The sequence below is a fragment of the Desmodus rotundus genome, chromosome 8, assembly GCF_022682495.2.
Source record: "Desmodus rotundus isolate HL8 chromosome 8, HLdesRot8A.1, whole genome shotgun sequence".
NCBI classification, from domain to species: Eukaryota; Metazoa; Chordata; class Mammalia; order Chiroptera; family Phyllostomidae; genus Desmodus; species Desmodus rotundus.
The window spans coordinates 37,748,024-37,772,139 of NC_071394.1; the positions used below are offsets into that span (position 1 = coordinate 37,748,024).

A 24,116-nucleotide genomic window follows, 5' to 3' on the forward strand; every position below is an offset into this window, starting at 1 on the left:
TAATAAAGGCCATATATGACAAACCCACTGCCAGCATCATATTCAACAAGCAAAAACAACAAGCATTCCCTTTAAGATCAGGAACAAGACAGAGATGTATGCTTTCACCTCTCTTATTCAACACAGAAATGGAAGTCCTAGCCACAGCAATCAGCCAAGAAGAAGAAATAAATGGCATCCAAATAGGAAAGGAAGAAGTAAAACTTCTTGCACATGACATGATACTGTACATAGAGAACCCCAAGGATTCTACCAATAAACTACTAGAACTGATAAAAGAATTCAGCAAAGAAGCAGGATACAAAATTAATATCCAAAAATCAGTTGCATTTTTATATGCCAATAATGAACTGACTGAAAGGGAAATTAAGATAACAATCTCATTCACAACTGCTTCAAAAATAACAAAATAACTGGGAATAAACCTAACCAAGGATGTAAAAGACCTGTACTCGGAATATTATAGACACTGAAAGAAACTGAAGAAGACACAAGTATATGGGAGGATATACCATGTTCATGGACAGAAGAAATTAACATTATTAAAATGTCCATACTACCCAGGGCAATGTATAGATTCAACATAATTCCTATCAAGATTCCAATGATGTATTTCACAGAACTAGAACAAATATTTAAAAATTTTATAAAGAACCAGAAAAGGTCTTGCAAAGCAACAGCAATCCTGAGAAAGAAGAACAAAACTGGAGGAATACCTAATATCAAACTATGCTACGAGGGTATAGTAATCAAAACAGCATGGTACTGGCATAAAAACTGACACGTAGATCAACGAAATAGAATAGAGAGCCCATAAATAACCCACACCTTTACAGTCCAAGAGAGGAAGCAAGCACATATAATGATAGTTATATCATTATATCATGCTATAATTTCATGCTATATCATGCTAAAGATAGTTTATTCAATAAATAGTATAGGAAAAACTGAACAGATATATGCAGAGAAATGAAACTAGACCACCTTCTTATACCACACACAAGAATAAAGTCAAAATGGATCAAAGACTTAAATGTTAGACCCAAAACCATAGAAGTCCTAGAAGATAACATGGGCAGCAAAATCTCAGACATGGTTTGTAGCAATATTTTATCAGATATATCTCCGCAGGCAAGGGAAACAAAAGAAAAAATAAACAAATGGGACTAAATCAAACTAAAAACTTTTTGTACAGCAAAGGAAAACATCAACAAAATAAAAAGACAACCCATGGAATGTGAGAACATATTCACTGATATATCTGATAAGGGGATAATATCCAAAACTGATAAAGAACTTACAAAATTCAACACCAAAAAAACAACCAAACTTAAAAATGGGTAAAGGACCTGAATAGACACTTCTCCAAAGAAGACATACAGGTAGCCAATAGACATATGGAAAGATCCTCAACATCACTAATCATCAGAGAAATGCAAATTAAAGCCACAATGAGATATTATCTCATGCATGTCAGAATGGCTATCATCAAAAAATCAACAAACAACAAGTGCTGGTGAATATGTACAGAAAAGGCAACCCTTTTGCACTGTTGGTGGGAATGCAGACTGGTGTAGCCACGGTGGAAAGCAGTATGGAGATACTGCAAAAAATTAAAAATGGATAATGCCTTCTGACCCAGTGATTCTACATCTAGGAATATATCTGAAAGAACCCAAAACACCGATTCGAAAGAATGTAAGCACCCCTATGTTCATTGCAGCATTTTTTATAATTGCCAAGACATGGAAGCCACCCAAGAGTCCATCAGCAGATGAGTGGATAAAACAACTATGGGACATTCACACAATGGAATATTACTTGGCTATAAAAAAGAAGAAAATTTTACCCTTTGTGACAGTATGGATGGACCTGGAGAATGTTATGCTAAGTGAAATAAGCCAATCAGAGAAAGACAAATACCTTAGGATTTCACTCATATGTGGAATCTAATAAATTAATCTAACAAGTAAAATAGAGACAGATTCATAGAGAGCAGGATGACAGCTAGTGAGGGGGCAGTGGAGGGGGTTGAGGGATTGAGCAAAAAGGAAAAAGGACTATGGACTGGACAACAGGGTGGTGATTGCAGGGAGGAGGGAAGTATAAGGGGACTATATGGTTTGAGAAAAAATACAATAAAAAATTAAAAATATAAAGGCATAGTTCAGAAGTAAAATTGAACACATTTAGCAATTAAATTTAGAATTCTAAGCCCTTTTCTATTAGGCAGGCATATATAATATCTAAAACATTTTCAGTGATTTTTCTTCTTAAAGTCTGGCAACAGTTTCTAGGTTACAACATTAATATAATTTCAGAGTAATAAAGTAAAAATGAAAAGCCAGTTTTCAAACTCATTTAACCACTGCCTCATCAGCAGATGGTAATGAGTAATCTGTAAATCAATTCCGCCTTTTATTCTGATCAGGGGCTTAGAGAGGAGTCAGTCTTTACCTCCTTCTCAAAGGCTCAGGGACTTCTGGAAATCAGTTCTCCCCTGTGTTGGCCACACATGGCTACCTTTAAAACCTCACTAACCCCCACACTTATCCCACAAAGTTATTATGAGTACTTAATAAAATAATGTCTCTAAAGCACCCAGCACAGGGTAGATATTCAATATTAGTTCCTTTCCTTTTGCTCTCAGGGTAAAATACAGTTCAAAAATGACCAAAAAAAAAAAAAAAAATCCTGATGAAAGAGACTATTTGGCTTAGTCTGTACCAAAAGGAACAGAATTATCTAACTAATGAAGGTAAACCAACCTTTATTTTCTAAAAGCACCAAACTAATATGATATCAAGTAGGTAAATTATAACCATGGTAATAAGATACAAGATAACATGGGGAAAAATCAACTAACTTTGCAACGATTATGTTGCTATTGTCTCACAGTTTTATTAGGAAACAATTCAGTATCCAGTTGGCAGACTACTGCAGATAATTTTAATTAAATGGTTCTTCGAATAAGCCAACAATAACTTAAGGCTTGGCCCCATTTGCAGTATCAAAATTTCCTAAGGGAAGGATTCATAATGAATCTTAGTCACAGCACCTGAGGCACCATGTTAAGATGCCTGCAAAATACTACTAGTCCTTTGAGGCAAGACTACACATGCATTCTTTTTATTTTTAAGATACTTCTTTAACTTTTGTTTTTCAATTATAGCTCACATTCAATATTATTTTGCATTAGTTTCAGGTGTACAGTACAGTGGTTAGACAACCACATACATTACGAAGTGTTCCCTCAACATCTCCAGTACCCACCTGGCACCATACACAATTATTACAATATTATTGAATATATTTCCTGTCCTGTACTTTACATCCTGTGACTATTTTGTAACTACCAATCTGTACCTCTTAATTCCTTTACCTTTTCCACCCAGTTCCCCAACCCCCTACCCCATACAGGCATTCTTTTAAAAAGATTTGAAACAACAATTTTATTAAAGGCATGCAGAAAAAGGACAAGAAATAGATCTATTTTTTTAAAGTCAAGGAACCCACAGACATGATTTTTAAAACTACTTTTACAATGGCTTACATATTCACATGGTTCAAAAACCAAGAAAATATGAGATAGAGTGAAAAGTCTGCTTCCTACCCTTGTCCCTAACCACCCATTAATCACCACCCAAGCCCAAACAGATAAATTTAATTTTTTAATATAAAAACAGACATTTATTGAAGAAGATACAAGATACAAGAAACATTGTACATAGGACAATGACACCTCAGGCCCTTTCAAAATAGGCACCTTGGGACCTCACACAGTTCTCCCAATCGCCATCAGCTGCCCCATTTTATTTTCCTGAATCTCATTGACGGTCTGAAATCTTTTCCCTTTCAAAGGTGCTTTTAGTTTGGGGAAAAGCCAGAAGTAACAGGGTGCCAAATCTGGGCTGTAGGGGGGCTGAGTCACCTGGGTGATTTGATTTGATATTTTGGCAAAAAACTCTGTATGGGAAGTGATGCATGAGCAGGCGTGTTGTTGTGATGAAACTGCCAATCATGAGTTGCCCATAGCTGTGGCCTTCTGAATGATCAATTATTCCTGCGAAGGAATGTTCAAGCTTAATGCAAAATCTGATGCAGGTTCATTGCTCTACTCACTCAGTCATTCTGAATGCGAAGACCACACAGTACACTCACTCAATGGCATTACTGCCCCCACTGAGTAGTACAGTGAAGTCGTCATTGTTCACTCATGCACATTCCAGCCCACTCTCATTGGCTGCCAGGTTACATCAATGTCGTGCAGACAGTTCTCATTATATTAACAATAGCCAGACTTTTTCCAGACAGACCTTTTATATATATATCTTCCAATAGCATGTTGCATACAAGACCTCTACTACCTCAAGACTTAAAAAGCAGCTTGTTGCCTCCATGTAAAAGTAATTATAGTCGGGTTTGCTTATAAGAAGCAAATTTTAGGTGTAGACTTGGAGTTAGAAATCTGTTTTTGTTGCATTGTTTGCTTGTTTTACTTTGCTTTGCTTTTTCTGAGTCTAGGCTCTACCACTAACTAGGTATATGACTTTGGCTAAATTGCTTGAAATCCATGGGCCACGATGTGATGACAGATGAATTTCATTCTTTCTTAGAGCCTGACAACCTGATTAACAGTTGCCATCTCCATTTGCTTCAATGACAAACTGGCGGTAACATTACAATATAAGTGCAAAAGGTGTTATTTTTGGTTCCAAATTAGTGTCCTCTTGTATAATTCTGCATTGCCCATATGTTGTATTTAAAACATCAGAGTCAAAAATTTTTTTAAGTGTGTTGTCAGCGTAATGAAGGAGTACTGAAGTAGTTAGAAAACAGTCTGTAAGCTCAAGTTTCCAAGCATGAGAAGTGGTTGAAAAGGTTTTTAGGTGGTAAATTGCATATAAAATAGGGAAAGGAGAGGCAGAAGTAAGGCTATGGATCAAACTTAAATCCAGGAGCCTGACCTATTTTTAAACCTCTTCTCACAGTGTGATGTATTTCTAAGCATAGTGCAACCCCCCCCTAAAATCCCCAAATCCCAGAAATATAGGGAATCAAGACGGGGGAAGCGGAAAGACCAATGTCCAACTAGCTCAGCATAGCCTGATCATAACTCCAACCATTTCATAAAGTTGTATGTCTATGGCTGATACTATCCACCTTTCCTAAAAGTCCCTTGTGCCTGCTGAAATCACTTTTCCAAATGCCTCATACCTAGGAATCGGACCTGCAGAGCTTGCCTTTTATCAAACTAATAGTGACTCAATCTAGCTGACCTGAACAAAGGTACTAACTCTGAAGCTCAAACCTGAAAATATTCTTTACTGATTCAAACCCAAAACTCAGCAATTTACCAAAAAGCAGGAAAGGCAGCAAACAGCATTCGGAAAATGTTAAATTTTATTATTTAACATTGTTTCACCATTATAGTTATTGTATTATACATAAGACTTTTACTAAAGGTCACTTCAGAGAGGCTGCAAAATGCCCTAAAATGTTAGCAGCACCCATTTTACACGAGATTTTTTTTCCACAAAATTAATCATGGACATAATGGAAAAATTGTTTCATCTGAAAATGTCGGTGAGGTGGAAGAGATGTCCTTTTAAAAATTGTAATGTTTAGTTTTACCTTCATTCATGTAGGATCTCAGCATTTATATAAAACAAACAAACAAAAACTCTTATTTCACCTATTTATCCTCTATACCCTCCACCCCCAAATCCCTGCCCAAGATACACGCATAGCTCTGTATACTGTAGGATCTTAGTTTGTAGTGCAAAAGATTTGGAATCAGAGAATCTGGCCCTGTTAAATAGTGGCTGTGTGGACTTGGATAAATTGCTTAATTTCTCTAGACCTCATATGTTCAATTCATTCATCTAACAAGTATTTATAGATCACCAGATGCAATGGTAAATAAGACAGATACTCAATCCCTATCTTTACTGAGTTCAAAGTCCACTTTACACACCCTGTGTGAAGATTAATAGTGAAATAAAGCAAGATAGCTCAACAGAGAGTTGGCTTTGGAGGCAAACCTTGGTTCTAAATCCTGGTTCTGCCACTGTGACCGAATTTTTAGCTTATTCACTTTCTGTAAAGTGCAATATTTAGAAGAGTACTTGAAAAGGCAGGATTCTTTAAGTCCCAGGATTTAACAAACTTAATTATTATCTCCGTAGCCTAAAGGGAATATAGGGATTTTCAAGATACATTTCTAACCTTTTTAATATTAGCACCATGGGAGAATCATAACTCAGCACTGCATGGTTTTTCATAGACTCAAGGGTGAATTGGGAAGAGATAGTGTGACGTTGGTGGGTTAGTTGGGGAGGTGGAAAAGGACCAGTTTTAATAGTCCTCAGCCCCACGCCAGCAGCTCCTATTCCATACCACCCAGACCCCTTCACTCAGTGTGTCACCAAAGGCAGCTTCAAGGCTCAATGGCAAGAGACCGCCCGTAACCTCTTCACCTTCTGCTGCCCATTCTGACTCCGACTGCCATGACCATCTGCTATAGCCACACTGTTTTCAGTGTGTCTTGTCCCCTGACAAGGAGGGTGAGTCTTCAATCCCCAGGCCCTAATCCATACTGCAAAACTATTGCCTCTAGCCTAATTTATTTATCTGAAAGCCTATCTGATTTACCTATCAGATAAACCAAGAGTAAGATCCTAACTGTATTTCTATTACCTGATGCTGCACGGGTATTCTCGAATGCCTTCGATTCCAAACAACCTCTAGCCATTGTCTGAACTTGGGTTAGCTGGGCAAGGATTAAGGTGAAAGGTGATCAGTCTTCTCCTTTACTCTTGGGACACCATGAAGTCTTAAAGTAAACTTAGTAGCTTCATATAACACAGCACCTCAACCAAGCCTTTTCTCCAGCATGTCTGTCATAATCCCTGCGGGGAAGGGAACATATGTCCCAAGCTGGGAAGGCATTCTCAGAAGTAGTTTTGCAGCATTCTCTTCCTTGTAGGAGGAGAGCTCCATCTCACTGCCCACCTATCAATTTACCCTATACTCATGTCAGGAGCTAAATGATTCTGAAATTTAGTATATTGTTTAAATTCTCAGCTCCTGCTGGTGGATTTGTCCTCTGCCACTTCTTAGACAATTGCCCCTCATGTTTCTCTGCTGACCTCTATCTTCTGCTAGACACCTTACTACCTGATTGGTCTCTGGTACTGGTTCCCTCCCACCACGCTAACTAAAATCCCTCTCAGCCTCAGCCACATCCTTTACCTCTTTGGCCTCATCAATGTTCACAGGATAATTATTCTTTAAAATCCTGAAATCATCCCACTTCTCTCTTAGCTTCCAAGAAAAAGAAATACCATGCAGTGTTTCTACTTTAACCCTTTGAGACTTGAGAGTATGTGTAATGTAGAAACTCACACAGAATTCAGTCACTGGGAGAAGTATCTTCACAGTGACCCATACTGCCTTACTGGAAATAGTATTTCAGAGCTTGCAATGTTAGAGCAGAAAAGGAATTTTAAATGTAGAAAACAACATGACATTAATTCATAACTCAAAAAAAAAAAAAACCCCACTAAGCAATTGGGTAAGAGATTAACTATAAACAGTGAGTTCCACCCAGCTCTATTTCTCCAAGGCTGCATGGTCAAATGAAATCTCTGGAGAGAACACCTGGACAACAGAGGACCTGTCAGCGGTGCCTCCGGTCTGGACTCCTGCTGCATCTTTGGCCACCTCTCCTCTTGCCCTTGGGTGGACCCCGAACAAAATACCAGTCCATGCTGATCAGCTGTCCCATCCAATCCTGGCCTTTCGGTCATTCCATAGCAGCCTGGGCCTCCTTGTACGTTTCATACTCAACTAGAGTATACCCCTTCAGGTATCCTGTATGCCTGCCCAGGTCGAGGTGTATGTTTTTTATTTCCACACACTCTGCAAATTTGTCATGGATGTCTTCTTCCATGGCTTCCTCATGGACTACAGTGACAAAGAGAATCCAGCCTGCAACAGAGTGTTGTGGTCTGGGTTCATCTCCAACCTGCTCCACGCTGTCATAATCCTCACACATCTGTGCTCGAGACCCCTCGGAGCCAAAGCTGCGGCCCTTCCATTTCTTTGCTTTTTCTTTCAATTTGTTGGATGCTCTCTGACAGCAGACACCACCACCTGTAGTTCCAGTCCCTTCCTGCTCCTGCCCACTAGATAAACTTAATTTCTTATGTGACCTTCCTGAGTCTCTTTATGTTTAGACAAACAAAGCAAAAATATATTCTTATTTTCCCTTGTTTTTCTATACAGAGGTAACAATTTATATATCTTCTGCATCTCCAAAGTAAATTCCTAATTCTAAAATATCCAATGAAAGCATCAAATAAATTTAGTGGGGTGGGGATGTTATTGATACCTGAGTGGATTTTTAAAAGGAGAAATAGAAATAAATTATGTTAATGAAAATCAAGAATAAAGGAAATCTAAAGGGGACACAAAATTCAAGGGGAAAGGGGAACAGAATCTTATAAATCTCATAAAAATTCTTGCCTGCTAAAACATTGGTATTGGTCTTATCTTTCATTAATTTAAAAAACATCATTCCTTTATAGATAAAAACAATTAAACCAAATATTTACAAGAAAAAGTGAGGGTAAAAGGAGAACGATTAGAAAAAAGAGATACTTGTATCAGAATGGACTAAAAAATGTCAACAATGCACAACTACGTGCACTTAGAACTACAAAACTAAGAAACATTTTTTAAATTATAACAAGGTCTTAACTTCTGAATATTTATTCACAATGGTCCCGGTTCAAAGAAGCAAATAATATAGAACTTTCATATTTAAGTCATCATGAATTTTAGCACCATGTTTATTAAAAAACAGGCCTTTGGTGTCAGTGCAGTTTAAGTAGCTATTGTCTTGGTGTGGAGCTCAAGTCTGGCCAAAGCACCTCTACAGGTGAGCTGAAGCTGGTATGAAGTCAGCTCCCTGGGCTTCATTCCCCACCTCTACCTCTTGTGAAACCGTTTTGCTTCTTCTCTAACTTCCAAGAACGGATGGCTAATCTATGCTTTTCACCAGTGCATATCTTTGCTGTTGGAAATGGGAAGAAAAGGTTTGGAATCTTGACGCAAGACTTCTCAAAGACTGCTAATCTTTGGTTTAAGATTGCCTTCTTCAAATTCTTCAACTTCCTAACAAAGATGTTGTTTTCAAACCAGATATCTAGAATTTTGGATGTCTTCTCTGAAGGGAGTAGTGGGTGTTAACTAGGAGTTGGCTTTAAGACCAAAACACTCTCTAGTCAATCTATAATATGGCTCACATCTTCAATGGGGGAAAAAAGCTCAAAACAATGCTACTGCAATGACATGAACAAAAAATTATAGTTTTAAATTGTGTTGTACATGCCAGTGCTTTAAAAAAAAAAACAGCTTATTTTAGAGAAGAGGAGGTGGGTGGAAACTTCTGTGGAAATTTTGAAATGAATTACTGGGTATTCTCAAGGGCTCTGAAGGTTGAAACCACTAGTTCTTTATAATGTCTACCTTTCCTCCCAAACTGAAAGCTTTCCTTTTCCTTATTAAAGGTTTGTTCTTAACTGTACCACCATGATTATTATCTTTTTTGCTCAAGATCAAAATGAAGGAGTTGGATAGACAAAGGACAGATAAATTTTCTTAAAGCAAAAACTGGAAGAAGAGGGGGAAAGAACAAGGTTAAAAGGGGGACTGAACTCTCAGAAGAGAAGGTAAGGCCGCAGAAGGATATAGGAGGAAAGCATGGACAGGCAATAGCTCATTCATATGCGCAGTGGGAGAAGAAAAAGGGGGTGGAGGATGTTAGCCCAGGCGAACGCTGTCTGGAAAAACTAGTGGCATTATAACTAGGGAGTTATATACATGAAATTATATGAAGCCAACTGTTACTAACTCTGAGACAGCCTATAATACAGGAGGATCACAAGAAATGTCAAAGTCATCTATTTCTACTATAGTTAACCAATTACTTCAAAAAACGTGCTTATTAGGAGACTATTACAAAATATGTCAGGGTCAACTGTTCTGACTTTAATTAAATTCAACACTTTTTCCTTGTTAAAGTCTATTATTGATTTTTCTGCTCTTCCTTTAGTGATCACAATCAATTATGTATCAATATTGTTACTTCTTAAATATCTTATTATATATTTTAGATGTACTTAACATACAAATATCGACTGACCTACATTAGGAGATATGCTTTATGCTGATCTGAATGGATCCATCCATTCATAGACACACCCTCAACTCATTCCCTTTATGAGCAGTAGTATAAATTTCCAAGTGTTATCCAGGCTTGGGGTATGGCAGACAGCCAGGAAACACAGCAAAATACCTGGTTTAAAAGTTCACGGAATCAATGACGTTTGTTGGCTACATAAACATGATTCTCCAACCAACAAAGCAAGCCTTCATAAGAAATTACTTAAAATGGCATTGAAGGGTTTTCAGGAACTACTATAAAGGGCACATGGACAAAACCGAGGGGGAGGATGGAAGCGAGGGAGGGAGGTAGGTTTGGCTGGGGTAGGGGAGAGTGGTTAGGAGAAAATGCAGACAACTGTAACTAAACAACAATAAAATAATTTTTTAAAAAAAGAAAAATTTTAAATAGAAAACTTTATTATTAAGAAATGTATCTCATTTACAAATAAAGCTATCAATAAGAATGTAAAAAATAAAATGTCATTGAAAAAATGAATATGAACACACAAATGAAAGTTTAGAAAGATACACTTATAAATGCTAATAATGATTATTTATGACTGGTAGGTTTACCAGTGATTCTTATTCCCTCCTTTTCTTTAAAACTTCATTACTTTGGTGATTTAAACATTTTTAAAAAGATACAAAAGAGTGAACATAAAAATAATAGAAACAGAAAATGGGCAATTTACTATGAACATATGCCAAAAAATTGAACAACCTGAGAAACTGATAAATTTCTAGAATCATATAATCTCCCAAAACTGAATCAAGAAGAAGAAACACCTGAGTAGATTGATAACAATTAATGAAATTGAAGCAATAACCAAAAAAATCCCAGCAAACAAAAGTCCTGGACCAGATGGCTTCACAAGCAATTATTACCAATCATTCAAAGAGGAACTAACACCTATCTTTCTCAAACTGTTGCAAAAACTCAAGAAGAGGGAAGATGCCCTGGCTAATGTGGCTCAGTGGATTGAGTGCTGGCCTGACTGGTTTGATTTCCAGTCAGGGCCCATGCCTGGGCTGCGGGCCAGCTCTCCGAGTGGGGGCATGTGAGAGGCAAACGATTGATGTATCTCTCACAGATTGATGTTTCTTTCCCTCTCTTTCTCTCTCCCTTCTCCTCTCTCTAAGTACAAATAAAACCTTTTTAAAAAAGAAAAAGAAGAGAAGAGGGAAGGTTTGCAAGCTCTTTTTATGAGGCCAGTATTATCCCAATTCCAAAACCAGGAAAAGACACAACAAAGGAAGAAAACTATAGGCCAATATCCCAGATGAACATTGATGCTAAAATCCACAACAAAATATTAGCAAACTGGATCCAGCAGTATGTTAAAAATATCATACACCATGATCAAGTGGGATTATCCCAGGGATGCAAGGTTGGTACAATATACTCAAATCAATAAATGTGATACATCACATAAACAAAAGATAAAAATCATATGATAATATCAATGGATGCAGAAAAAGCGTTTGGTAAAATCTAGTACCCATTTATGATAAAAGCTCTCAGCAAAGGAGGAATAGAGGAATCATACCTCAACATAATAAAGGTCATACGTGAAAACCCTACAGTCAACATCATATCAATGGGCAAAAACTAAAAGTGTTTCCTCTAAGATCAGGAACAAGACAGGGATGTCCTCTTTCACCTATCCTACTCAACAAGTACTGGAAGTCCTAGCCACAGCAATCAGACAAGGAGAAGAAATAAAAGGCATCCAAATTGAAAAGGAGGAGGTAAAACTCATTATTCGCAGATGACTTGATATTATACATAGAAAACCCTATAGGCTACACCAAAACACTACTAGACCTAATAAATGAATTCAGCAAAGTAGTAGGATACAAAATCAATACTCAGAAATTGATGGCTTTTCTATATACCAATAATGAACTATCAGAAAGAGAAAGTAAGAAAACAATCCCATTTACTATTGCAACAACAACAATAAATGAGGTACCTAGTAATAAATTTAACCAAGGAAGTAAAAGACCTGTATTCAGAAAACTATAGGGCACTGAAGAAAGAAACTGAGGAGGATACAAATAAGTGGAAGCATATACTATGTTCATGGATTGGAAGAATTAACATCATCAAAATATCCATACTACCCAAAACAATCTATAGATTCAACACAATTCCTATTAAAATACCAATGGCATATTTCACAGATCTAGAACAAATATTCCAAAAATTTATTTGGAACCAAGAAAGACTCCAAATAGCCTCAGCAATCTTGAGAAAGAAAAAAAAAAGTTAGAGAGATCACAATACCAGATATCAAACTATACTATAAGGCCACTGTAATCAAAACAGTCTGGTACTGGCATAAAAACAGACACATAGATCAATGGAACAGAACAGAGAGCCCAGAAATAAACCCATGCTTTTATGGTCAATTAATATTTCACAAAAATTCTGTCAAAAAAAAATATTTCACAAAGAAGGCAACAGCATACAATGGAGTAAAGACAGTCTCTACAATAAATGGTATTGGGAGAACTGTACTAGTACTTGCAAAAAAAAGAGAAACTAGACCACCAACTTACCACCATACACTAGAAAAAACTCAAAATGGATAAAAGACTTAAATATAAGTCATGATATCATAAAAATCCTAGAGGAAAGCATAGGTAGTAAAATTTCAGATATCAACAACAAAATGCGGCAACATTTTGCCATTATATCTCCTAGGGCAAGGATAACAAAGGAAAAAATAAATAAATGGAACAATATTTTTAAAAAAGCTTCTGCACAGCTAAAGAAACCATCAGTAAAATGAAAAGGAAGCCCACTGTATGGGAAGATATATTTGTCAATGATATATCGGACAGGGGTTTAATCTCCAAAATATATAAAGAACTCATATGACTCAACACCAGGAAGACAAACAACTCAATTAAAACATGGGCAAAGGACCTGAATAGACACTTCTCCAAAGTGGACACACAAATGGCCCATAGACATATGAAAAAGTGCGCAACATCACTAGCCATCAGAGAAATGCAAATTAAAGCCATAATGAGATATTCTGCCAAAGGGGCTATCATTAATAAATCAACAAACAACAAGTGCTGGTGAAGATAAGGAGAAAAGGGTACCCTATTGCACTGTTGGTGGAAATGCAGACTGTTGCAACCACTATGGAAAACAGTATGCAGTTTCCTCAAAAAATTAAAAATGGAACTGCCTTTGACCTGGGAAATCTACTTTGGGAATATATCCAAAGAATCCCAAAATACCAATCCAAAAGAATATATGCACCCCTATGTTCATTGCAGCATTATTTACAATAGCCTAGATTTAGAAGCAGCCTAAGTGCCCATCAGTAGATGAGTGGATAAAAAAGCTGTGGTTCATATACAGAATGGAATGCTATGCAGCAGTAAAAAAGGATTTACTTTCTGGGACAACATGGATGCAACTGGAGACTATTATACTAAGTGAAATAAGCCAGTCAATAAAAGACAAATATCATAAGTTCTCATTTATAACTGAAATCTAATGAACAACATAAACTAATGAGTAAAATAGAATCAGAGGCACAGAAACACAGAACATACTGACATCTGTAGGAGGGGAGAAGAGAGGGGAAGAGGGGTCTAGAATAAAGAGGTGTAGGGATTAGACAAAGAACATATATACATGACCCATGGACATGAACAACAGTGTGGGGACCGGCTATGGGAATGAGGGGCAGGCTAGGGAGAGAGGGGCAAAGGGAGAAAAATTGGGACAAGTGTAATAGCATAAAAAATACAAAATGAAAAATAGAAAATGGATAATTTATTAAGTGGACTACTATGCAGCTGTCAAAATTAATGGTGTAGATTTATAGATGTCCATGATAAAGTCTTAAAATAAGAAACAAAAGGAAAAATTGTGTACAGTGATTCCCATTTTCAAAACAAAAAAACAAAACTCTGTGGCCCTGACTTGATAGATCAGTAGGTTCCTTGTCATTATATGCCAAGGTTGCATGTTTGATTCCCAGCCAGGGAACATAACAATAATCAACCAATGAATGCATGAATAAGTGGAACAACAAATCAATGATTCTCTCTCTCTTCCTCTCCCTCTTTTTGCTCCCTCTTCCTCCCCGCCTGACTCAAAAAGAAAAAAAACTATATATTTACAGATATATAGTTTTAGATCAGCATGGGGAAAAGTCTAAAAGGATATAAAAACTTAGCAGTGGTTATCTTCATGGGTAAGATTAGAATGGAGAAGACTTTCTACTTTATGTGCTTCTCAATTGCTTGAATTTAAGAGCATGTATACCTTTATAATCAAAAAATAATGTTTAGAAAACATAATAAATAAAACTAAAACAAAAATGGGAATAAAAGGTGCATATATACAGTGTTTTCTCGGGAAACTGAGGATACGATGCCTTTTAGCTGGTCATATATATAACATACATATGAATTAGATTACGTAGTCTATCTAGAGATTCTATCTATATATGTATTGTTTGTCTGCATGTGTGGATGCTGAGTTGGAAACCAGATCATTTTAACTTCCATTTTTATATACTTTAAAAACGGGGAGGTAAATAAAGTTTCTTCTTATTTTTGAACTCAATCAAGCAATTAGTCAAGTTCTAGTGAAGCCCCACTGTACTTGACATTTCATCCAGCAGCCTATAGACTGTCTAGTCCATTACTTAGTTTGATTTTATATGTGAATATATATGAAGTCCATTTGAAAAAAATGTTTGGTACTGACCGGCATATCAAATATATCAGGAACCTCAATGGCAGCAATTAACCTGAGTCATATTTTTACTCTATATTATGTGAATACAATGTTGGTTATTTAAAAATCACAAAACAGTGAAAAGAATGACATTATCTCAACATCACAGGCAGACTCAAAAGAGTAAGGCTTTAAAAAGGTACAAAATGCAAGCCTTTACTCAACTGAAAGCCTGTTAAATTTCCTTACTCTCAGTTTAAAGCCAGGAAACCAGCTCTCTACATTTTAATTATCTGCAAACAAACACATTTTGTGAGCTGAAGAAACAGATATCTATAATGACACTTCTGCACTTGGTGGTACAAAGGAACTCTGCCTGCCAATATCACATGCCAATAGATATTTCTAATCCTTCCCAGACTTGCTTTGATCCCTGTATTTCTGGTCCCTTCCGGAGAGGCAAAGCAACACTCTGCATGAATCCTCCATGGTGAACTCTCACTAATAATTCTTACTTCACTTTCTATCTTAATATTACCAATTCTCACCTTACAACAATCCCCCTAATATAATCACCCTTCTTTCATCCACCTGCCAACCCCACCCAAGGCAAACAGATTTGAGTTTTTAATAATGGAAGAAATAGTGGTTACAAGAAGGTAAACTAAGGCACGTTTTCAGGACATGTGGGAAATAGGAAAGGCCCTGAGAAGTTGGACAGGGGCAAGGAGATGGTACACTGTTCCCTTTGAAAACTCCCTGCTTCAGCTGCAGACAGGCAATAAAATGTTACTGGTTGATGTTCTGAATCAGCCTTCAGCATCTGATTTCTATGTTGCCTTCCTCCGCAATGACAATTAACTCAAAGTTAGTACTGAATTAAAATGACTTTGCCATAAACTACAAGATGTGAAATCAGCACCTCTTAGACTTACCACTTTTCTCCATGAAACAGAAGGTGGTAAAAAGGTGAAATGAGAACAAAGATGCCATGGCACAGAATGGAATAGGGAAAGGAAAACAGACATTCAGTCCCTTAAAATAATGCACGAGCTGTTTCTGTCAGGAATTAAAAAAAAAAAAAAAAGAATAATATGTTACATAATTTGAGTTTCATGAATCAGCAGTTTAGTCAGTAATTTACATGAATTTAAAAAAAGAGAGTCGGAGAAAACATGAGGATTGGAAAAGGTAAAGTGGTTTCTGAAAGAAGGCAGGTTTCAAAAGTGTTTTATTCCACCCCCATACAGAAGAACGTTGACAGGCATATGACTCAGTGTGACTTCAATAAGGGTTTCTTACCACCTAATATCCCTCACGGCAAAGGCCATCCCATCTCCCATTTTTCTCTTCTCAATTTCTCCCACCAGGTAATGGGCATATTTTCCTCTCTAATTGAAGGTTTTCCATCTGGAGGTCACATATTTTAGAACACAGAGAGTTATACTTAAAGGATATAAATAGTTGAAGGCTTTTTGGTTTTGGTTTTTTTTTAAGGATTTATACTAAAGTAATTGCAATATTTTGAAAAACAGTAGTAATGTCAGAGGCTTCAAACAATTACAATACATAGGATCATTGTGTTTGAACTTGATTTTATTCTAAGTAATTTAATTGAGTTCACTGACGTGGAAAACCTATAGGGATTTATAGTCCTTAAAAATGACCTTAAGTGAGCAGGGTAGGTAAGAAAGTTGTCAACATAAACCCTAAAACTATGTGTCCAATCTAAACTCTCTCCAGATCAGAGGGAAAAAGTAGAATGTTTGAAAGAAAGAATAAACAATCTATTTGCTTTTTCATAAACCAGAGATGATAAATCTTAAGAAATGAATCCAAAGGGCATTCTCATCCCTTTTACAGAAAATACATGTATCAGATAGGTATTATGTGAAATAACAGAAGGACATTGGATTAGGCCTGGATTTCTTTTAGGCACAAATCAATTAGGGTATTTGAGAGGCATATGTTTTGAAAGAGCAAGAAATATGAAGTCATGTGGAGTCATTTATTCCACAAATGTTTCTTATAGGCTGGCATGTGCCAGGCACTGTCCACATACCTGCTCTCTATTCAAGCGCTTCCTCTTACCAGCTGTGCAATCCTGGCTGAAGATTTTTAACATTTCTATGCCTGTTTCCTCACTGTGGCTACCAACCTCAAAGGTCTCTCTGAAGAGCAAACAAATATGTCTGCAAGCACTTTGTAAACCATGAAAGTGTTAGTTGTCATTTGGCTGAATTGAATTCATGAAATCCACTAATGTCTGTTGTACCATGAATTGTATCAGAGGAAAGTGAGCCTTCCTACTTCCAAGAGACACTTCATAATGCTATTAAATAAGGCTTAGAGTCTCATTTAATCATCTCCCTGGAAATGTAAATATATGAAAGAGAGACAGAAAGCTAGTATGATATGCATATGTTAACATTAGACTCATCATAATAACCATAATAACAAGAACCGTATCTATTTTTTTCACTAATCTGACCATCAGGCCACAAAGCATTCCTTTAAAGAGGGCATTTTATTCCGGAAAAATATTTTCTCTATGTATCTGCAAATCACAAAACAGACACCTACAAGGTTGAAAAGTTTCTATTTTATGGTGCATTTCACTTTCAACCTGACCTGTCATATGAACTGTCAAACAGATTAGGAACAAAACTCCTTTTAAAACCACAACCAGGCTCCATGTAGTGGCAGTTGAAGAAAGGAGGAAGTTCTGGTCTCTCCAGAGTTAGCTAACAGGGGCACCATGGCAGATAAGAAAGCCCATCTTGTAGAAGACACTAGGGATCTCGCTGGCTGAGATTTGGAAGGAAGAGGTCCAAAAGAGGGAGTAGCTCCAGACTACCTTCCCCAGGGAGTGGACGGGTGGTGGATTATTTTAAGGGAGTGGTAGCCAAGGGTCCAGAAGGCATCAGCAGTACAAAAAAAAAAAAAAAAAGTCTGAAACTTCCTCTTGTTTCTAGCTTTTGCAAGCACATTGGGGAACTGAAGCACACGCACAGCAGTGCTTCATTGCTAGAACCGCTATAATTTATTATCTGAGTTAACAATTTGAGTTAATATTTATAAAACACTTAGAGTTCAACACATAGTAAGGGCTATCAACATGTTTGTTAAATAAATAAAGCACTTTCAGATTGGCTGGGTGACTACTCAACCTAATGGCAAAAGTAGAGAATGAAGATACACAACAGTCTAACATTTTTTTTTACCTTGATAAAGATTCAGAAAGTTCTTTGCATTTATTCCTGCATTTCAAGTGGACCCTATACCGTCTCTTGTGCAGGACAGAAATTCTGTTCTTGGTTCAGAAATCACTGTGCAAAATTCAATAATAAAGAGTTTAAGTCTCGAGAGGAATTCTTTCTCTTTTCTCTTTCCAAGTAACCACCACGAAAAATGACCAAATTTAAAAATCTCAAAGCACTTCTAGACAGTACATACCAATGCGAAAACTGTGGGGATCAATAGTCAAATTCACTTGAAAAGAGAGTTCAAATGACAGAGAACTTGAAGAGTAGCAACGCACTTAAGTGTGAGACTACAGGCCAGGGGACAACAGGTTAGAGATTCCCGCTCTCTCCACTCCGGAGGCCTCCTCCATCCGGTCCTCGCAGGTGACCCGCATCCACTTCCCACTTCGGATGGGGGCTCCTCTCTCTCCGGGTCCCCGGCCCCTCCGCCCCCTGAAGCCGTGCACGGGTTAATTAGCAATGTCCCCGCACTGACACCACTCGCGGGGTGCAGGATTCACCCCAAGGAAACAAAGCGCACTAACTCTGGGAGTCGGGGCTGGGCGGGAGTACTTTTCCTCCTGATCGACGCGGAGGTTTCCGGGCTCAGGGTTGGGGGAGCTGCCAGGTCCCCCGGGAAAGGCGCGTCTGCTCCGAGCGCAGGCTGCAGTCGAGGCCCGGGGGCTCCTCGCCCCGCCCCGTCTCTCCCGCCCGGGAGCCTCCGCCGGCGGCCGGACGCGCGCGGCCCCCGCGGCCGGCTCGCCAGCCTCGTGTCCCGGCCGCCCCGCACCTACCCGGCTCCGCGGCGCTACCTCCCAACGCGGCGGGCGCGGGGCGCACTCGCGCTTCCTCCTTCCCCGTAGGGCCGCCGGGCGCCGGCGTTTCCTCCCTGACGCGTCACGGCTGCCGGCAGCTTCTTCCGCAGAGTACGCGGAGCTGCCGGGCAGAACCGAGTGGGCGGCCGACGGCGCGCCGGGCAGGCGCCGGCTCCCAGCCGCGGGTGCCGGGCCGGAGCGCAGGGCGGGTGGCCGCTGCTCGGGCCCACCGCGCCCCCTCCGCGGATTCCAGCTCTGCTCTTCTTCCCCGAGGACCCCCGCGAAAGGCCGGGTCCCCGCCCCACGTGTGTGCCAAATTCTGGGGACACCGGTGGATCCCGCCTAGAGGCTTAGACTCTTAGGGGTTTCCCGCCGCTCTGCTTATCGTGACCGCTGCCCTGGGGCCCAAGAAGAACGTGAGGGGGGCCCGTGAAATGACCCTGGTGCATGTGGGGAGCACGACCGCTGGATCCCCAGGAATGGCCTGGTGGGCCTGTGGCTCGGTGTGCACTGGGAACTCGTAGAATTCAAGTAAATATAAGCATCGCATAATTGAGCAACGTCTGTGCTTCACTAAGCATTATTTGAAGTTTTCTACTTTATCATCAACAGAGTTTTGCCCTTTGTGTTTATACAGAGTTGTCACAAATTGGCCGATCCTGTGCACAGAGAAATTTCCTTTTTCTATGCTAACTCTCCTTTTTTTCCCCTCATAACCATTAATCTCCAAGTCGGATGAGGGCACATATTACCACTCCTTAGTCAACTGTTATTCTTTAAATATAGAAGTTGCATTTTAGACCCATTTATTTGTCTCTTCTTTTTTTTTTCTTTTCTCAATCCGGGTAAGATGAAGAGAGGTACTGAAGGTGAACAGAGATCTAAGAATTACATAATTCAATGGATGTGGGTAAAGTGGTTAGGATTTTGAATGAGTGGGTTTGGGGGGGGATTTTGCCTCACAACACTACTGCAATTCAAGTTTTATGAGATACCACTTGAAGATAGACTCAACTGAAGATTCCCAAGTGCATGTCATGCTTCAGATTGTGGCTTCCTTAAATTCAGGGAGCATTTCCTTATATATATATATATTTTTATTTTAATTATATGTTATTGTCATGCTATTACAGTTGTCCTGATGTTCCCCTTTAGCACCCCCCCCACACCCAGCACCCCCCACTCCCTCAGGCAATCCCCACACCATTGTTCACGTCCACAAGATGGGAATAAGTTCCTTGGCTACTTCATTTCCTGTACTGTACTTTACATCCCCATGGCTATTCTGTAACTGCCTATTTGTACTTCTTAATCCCCTCACCTCTTCACCCATTCTCACCCACCCCACTCCCATCTGGCAACCATCAAAATGTTCTCCGTATCCATGGTTCTCTCTCTGTTCTTGTTTGCTTAGTTTGTTTTTTAGATTCAATTGTTGATAGATATTTTTTGTCATTTTATTGTTCATAGTTTTGGTTTTCTTTTTTCTTAAATAAGTCCCTTTAACATTTCATATAATAGTGGTTTGATGATGATGAATTCCTTTAGTTTTTCTTGTCTGGGAAGCTCTTTACCTGCCCTTTGATTCTAAATGATAGCTTTGCTGGGTAGAGCAATCTTGACTCTAGGTCCCTGCTTTTCATGACTTTGAATATTTCTTGCCGATCCATTCTAGCCTGCAAAGTTTCTTTTGAGAAATCAGCTGACGGTCTTATGGGAACTACCCTGTAGGTAATTAACTTCTTTTCTCTTGCTGCTTTTAAGATTCTCCCTTTATCTTTAACCTTTGGCATTTTAATTATGATGTGTCTTGGAATGGGCCTCTTTGCATCCACCTTGGTTGGGACTCTGTGCTTTCTAGACTTGCATGTCTATTTCCTTCACCAAATAAAGGAAGTTTTCTTTCATTATTTTTTCCAAATAAGTTTTCAATTTCTTGCTCTTTCTCTTCTCCTTCTGGCACCTCTATGATGAGAATGTAGGAACTCTTGAATTTGTTCCAGGGGCTGCTTATACTATCCTCATGTTTTTGGATTCTTTTTTCTTGTTGTTGTTCTGATTGGTGGTTTTTCCTTCCTTATGTTCCAAATCTTTGATTTGACTCTCAGTTTCATCTATTCTTGTTTCCCTGTAGATTGTTCTTTATTTCAATTAGTGACTCCTTCATTCCTGACTGGATATTTTTTATGCTGCTGAGGTCCTCACTAAGTTCTTTGAGCCTCCTTATAACCAGTGTTTTGAACTCTGCATCTGATAGATTGCTTATCTCCATTTCATTTACTTATTTTTCAGGAATTTTGATCTGTTCTTTCATTTGGGTTATGTTTCTTTGTCTGCTCATTTTGGCAGCCTTCCTGTGTTTGTTTCTATGTATTAGGTAGAGCTGCTTTGACTCCGTGTCTTGGTATTGTGGCCTAATGTAGTAGGTGACCTGTAGGGTCCAGTGACACAGCCTCCTCTATTCCCCAAACTGGGTACTGGAGGTGCACCCTTCGTGTGGGCTAAGTATACTCTCTTCTTGTAGTTGAGCCTTGGAAGATCAATGGTAGGGATTTACCCAGACCAGTCAGCTGCAAGGATTGGCTGTGACCACTGTCCACCAATCTCCGCCTTCTGTAGAGGATCAGCTGTGCAGGTTCAGGGTGGTTGGTGCTCCAGTGTGGTCCGTAGCTGTCCACTGGGTACACTGGCCCTAGGGTTTCCCCAGTAGTGCATGCAGGCCATGGTCAACCTCAACCTGTGTTTTCCTGGGGCCACCCTGCCGGAGCTATAAAGTAATCTGAGATGGCTGCTACTTGTGCTGGGTTTGAGATTCCCAGGCGAAGCCAAACTGTGGATCTATGCTGGCTGCTGCTACTGGCAGGCCTAGGGCTCACTGAGGCTAGGTGTTTCTTGTTTGAGAGGATTTAGGAAGTTGTGAAGCAGGAGCCCAGACCAGCCATTGATATGGAAAAGCAGCTTGGGTGGGCCCATAAGTTGGGTGGGGCTGAGTCTCTGGGGATCTCCAAAGCAGGTCAGTGTCAGCCAGGTTGATGGGAGTCTCAGATATGGCACCAGCTTGCTGACTCTGTTGGGGGGAAGGTTTAGAAAAGGGGCAATGGCCTGTGTTTGCCTTGATGCCAGACCCTTCAGTTTCTCCCTGTATACCACTGGTGCCTTTCTAGCTGCCACCGCTGTGCTCGAGCTCAGAGGGAGTGACTCTGAGTGAGTCCATGTGTGGGTTCTTTAAGAGGAACTGCTTAGAGCTCCAGCAGTTTCTTCCACCAACTCAATCCCCTCTGGTTTTTGTAGCCAGAAGTTGTGGGGACTTACCTTCCTGGCAGTGGAATCCTGGGCTGGAAGACCTATTGTGGAGCTGGGACTCCTTGCTCTCGAGATATCCCTCCCAAATTTTTATCCACCACACCCAGGTGAGGCACCAGCCCATTCTGCGTCTGCACCACTCCTACGAGTCTGGATGGATGTGGTTTCTTTAATTCTATAGTTGTCAGACTTCCATTCAACTCGATTTCTGATGGTTCTGAGTGATGGCAGTTGTATATTTTAGTTGTAATTTGATGTGGTTGTGCAAAGAGGCGAGTCATGTCTGCCTATAACACCATCTTGACCAGGAGTCCTTCCTTATATTTTAAATGACATTTAAAAATTTTGCCGCACAGGTAAAGGTTAGAATATTCATTTTTAATGTCAGTTACCACTGCATGGTCTTCTTTTTAAAAAGAATATGAATCTAATATTTTATACTTCAAAATGTCATAATGCTACAGAACTTTATAAACAATGATATTCAGTGGCATATGGATCTAGATATAAATATAAAGTACAGTAGATACAAATCAGCACATTGCCAGTGGTCCTTTCTATATTTTCATTGTAATCTATACACAAAGCAATCCACACAATAAGGCACAGAGAAGCTAGAGAAGTTCCTTCCTTGTAACAAAATCAACAAGTGATCAGTGTATCTCTTAATTAAAGCCATATTCACAGTGCTGAAAAATTTCTCAGCCAAAAGGAAGTTTTGTGTCAATAAATTCCCAAGAGAAATGACATCATTCTGGCTTTAGAGACAAATACCTGGTTATCACCACATTTAAACTTTTTTTCTTTTCTTTTTATTTGTTTTTGAAAAACAGACATCTGGGAATCATTATATTTCCAGAATAAGGCTGTTCACTTTGATTAATCATACCTATAGATATAGTTCATATCTCTATTCTCCCTTGTGTTTCCAATTTCAAGTTTATAATCTAAAAGTTGTTGAATGTTCAGCTAAATGTCTAGTTGATGTTTATACCTACCTTCATAGGTTTTGTGTAAATAAAATTTGAAAATAAAGTTTTTTGTTAGACACTGGGATCCAGTATTTTGTTTGGAAATATGATTCTGTTCATGCAGAAAGGGTACACATTTCGTTCATCTGTTTTATCTATAACAGATTATGAGGGCAAGTTTCGGAATTGGACAGACTCAGTTTTAAGTTCTGGCTCTACTACTTTCTACTATGGGAAAATCATTTCACCTTACTGAGTGTTGACTATCAGTAATATGAGGATGATAAGAATAATTTTATCTCCTCAGTAAAACAGAGGTAATAATAGTGCTAATCTCATGAAATTGCTATGATGAGCAAATGAACTTAGTAGAATACATGGAACATGACAGCAGTTGACTGCTATTGTCATCAGTATTATCTCTAACACAGATATACAAATGCCAGTGTTTCCTTTGTACTCATATAAAGAATGGTCAAATTTTAGAGTTTGGTTTTTTTTTTTTTGTAGAAGTCCTAAAAGTAACAGAAAAAAATCATAAAAGAAATACTAAGATATAGTAATGTTCAGAATTTTTAAAAATTGGAATGGCAATACTATAAAATGACCCAAACATTAAAAAAAAAAAAAAAAACAACCTGCCTAACCAGGTAATACAGTGTTTTTTCCAAACATAATATATTATAATGAGATGAGTGCTTGTTTTTTTCATCCTCTTTTCAAAATGAAAATCTTTTCTCTAAAATGGTGCCCAATATGGAACCATCAAGACTTTTTATACCATAATAAAGTCCTCTGTTATTTCTAGTTCCTTTATTATACCTTTGGAAGAGTTGAA

General features: G+C 38.7%; 1 protein-coding gene across 12 annotated transcripts in view; it reads right to left on the reverse strand.

Moving 5' to 3' along the window:
* SGK3 (serum/glucocorticoid regulated kinase family member 3) overlaps positions 1-24,116 on the reverse strand; it is a 155,144-nt gene that overhangs the window by 100,053 nt on the left and 30,975 nt on the right. The window contains exon 1 of one of the 12 annotated variants that reach the window (XM_045181644.3): positions 18,984-19,292. The exons of 9 other annotated variants lie outside the window; for them this stretch is intronic. The gene's annotated coding sequence lies outside the window, so the exon portion shown is untranslated. 2 more of the 12 variants (XM_071222247.1, XM_071222248.1) reach the window with 2 other exon arrangements.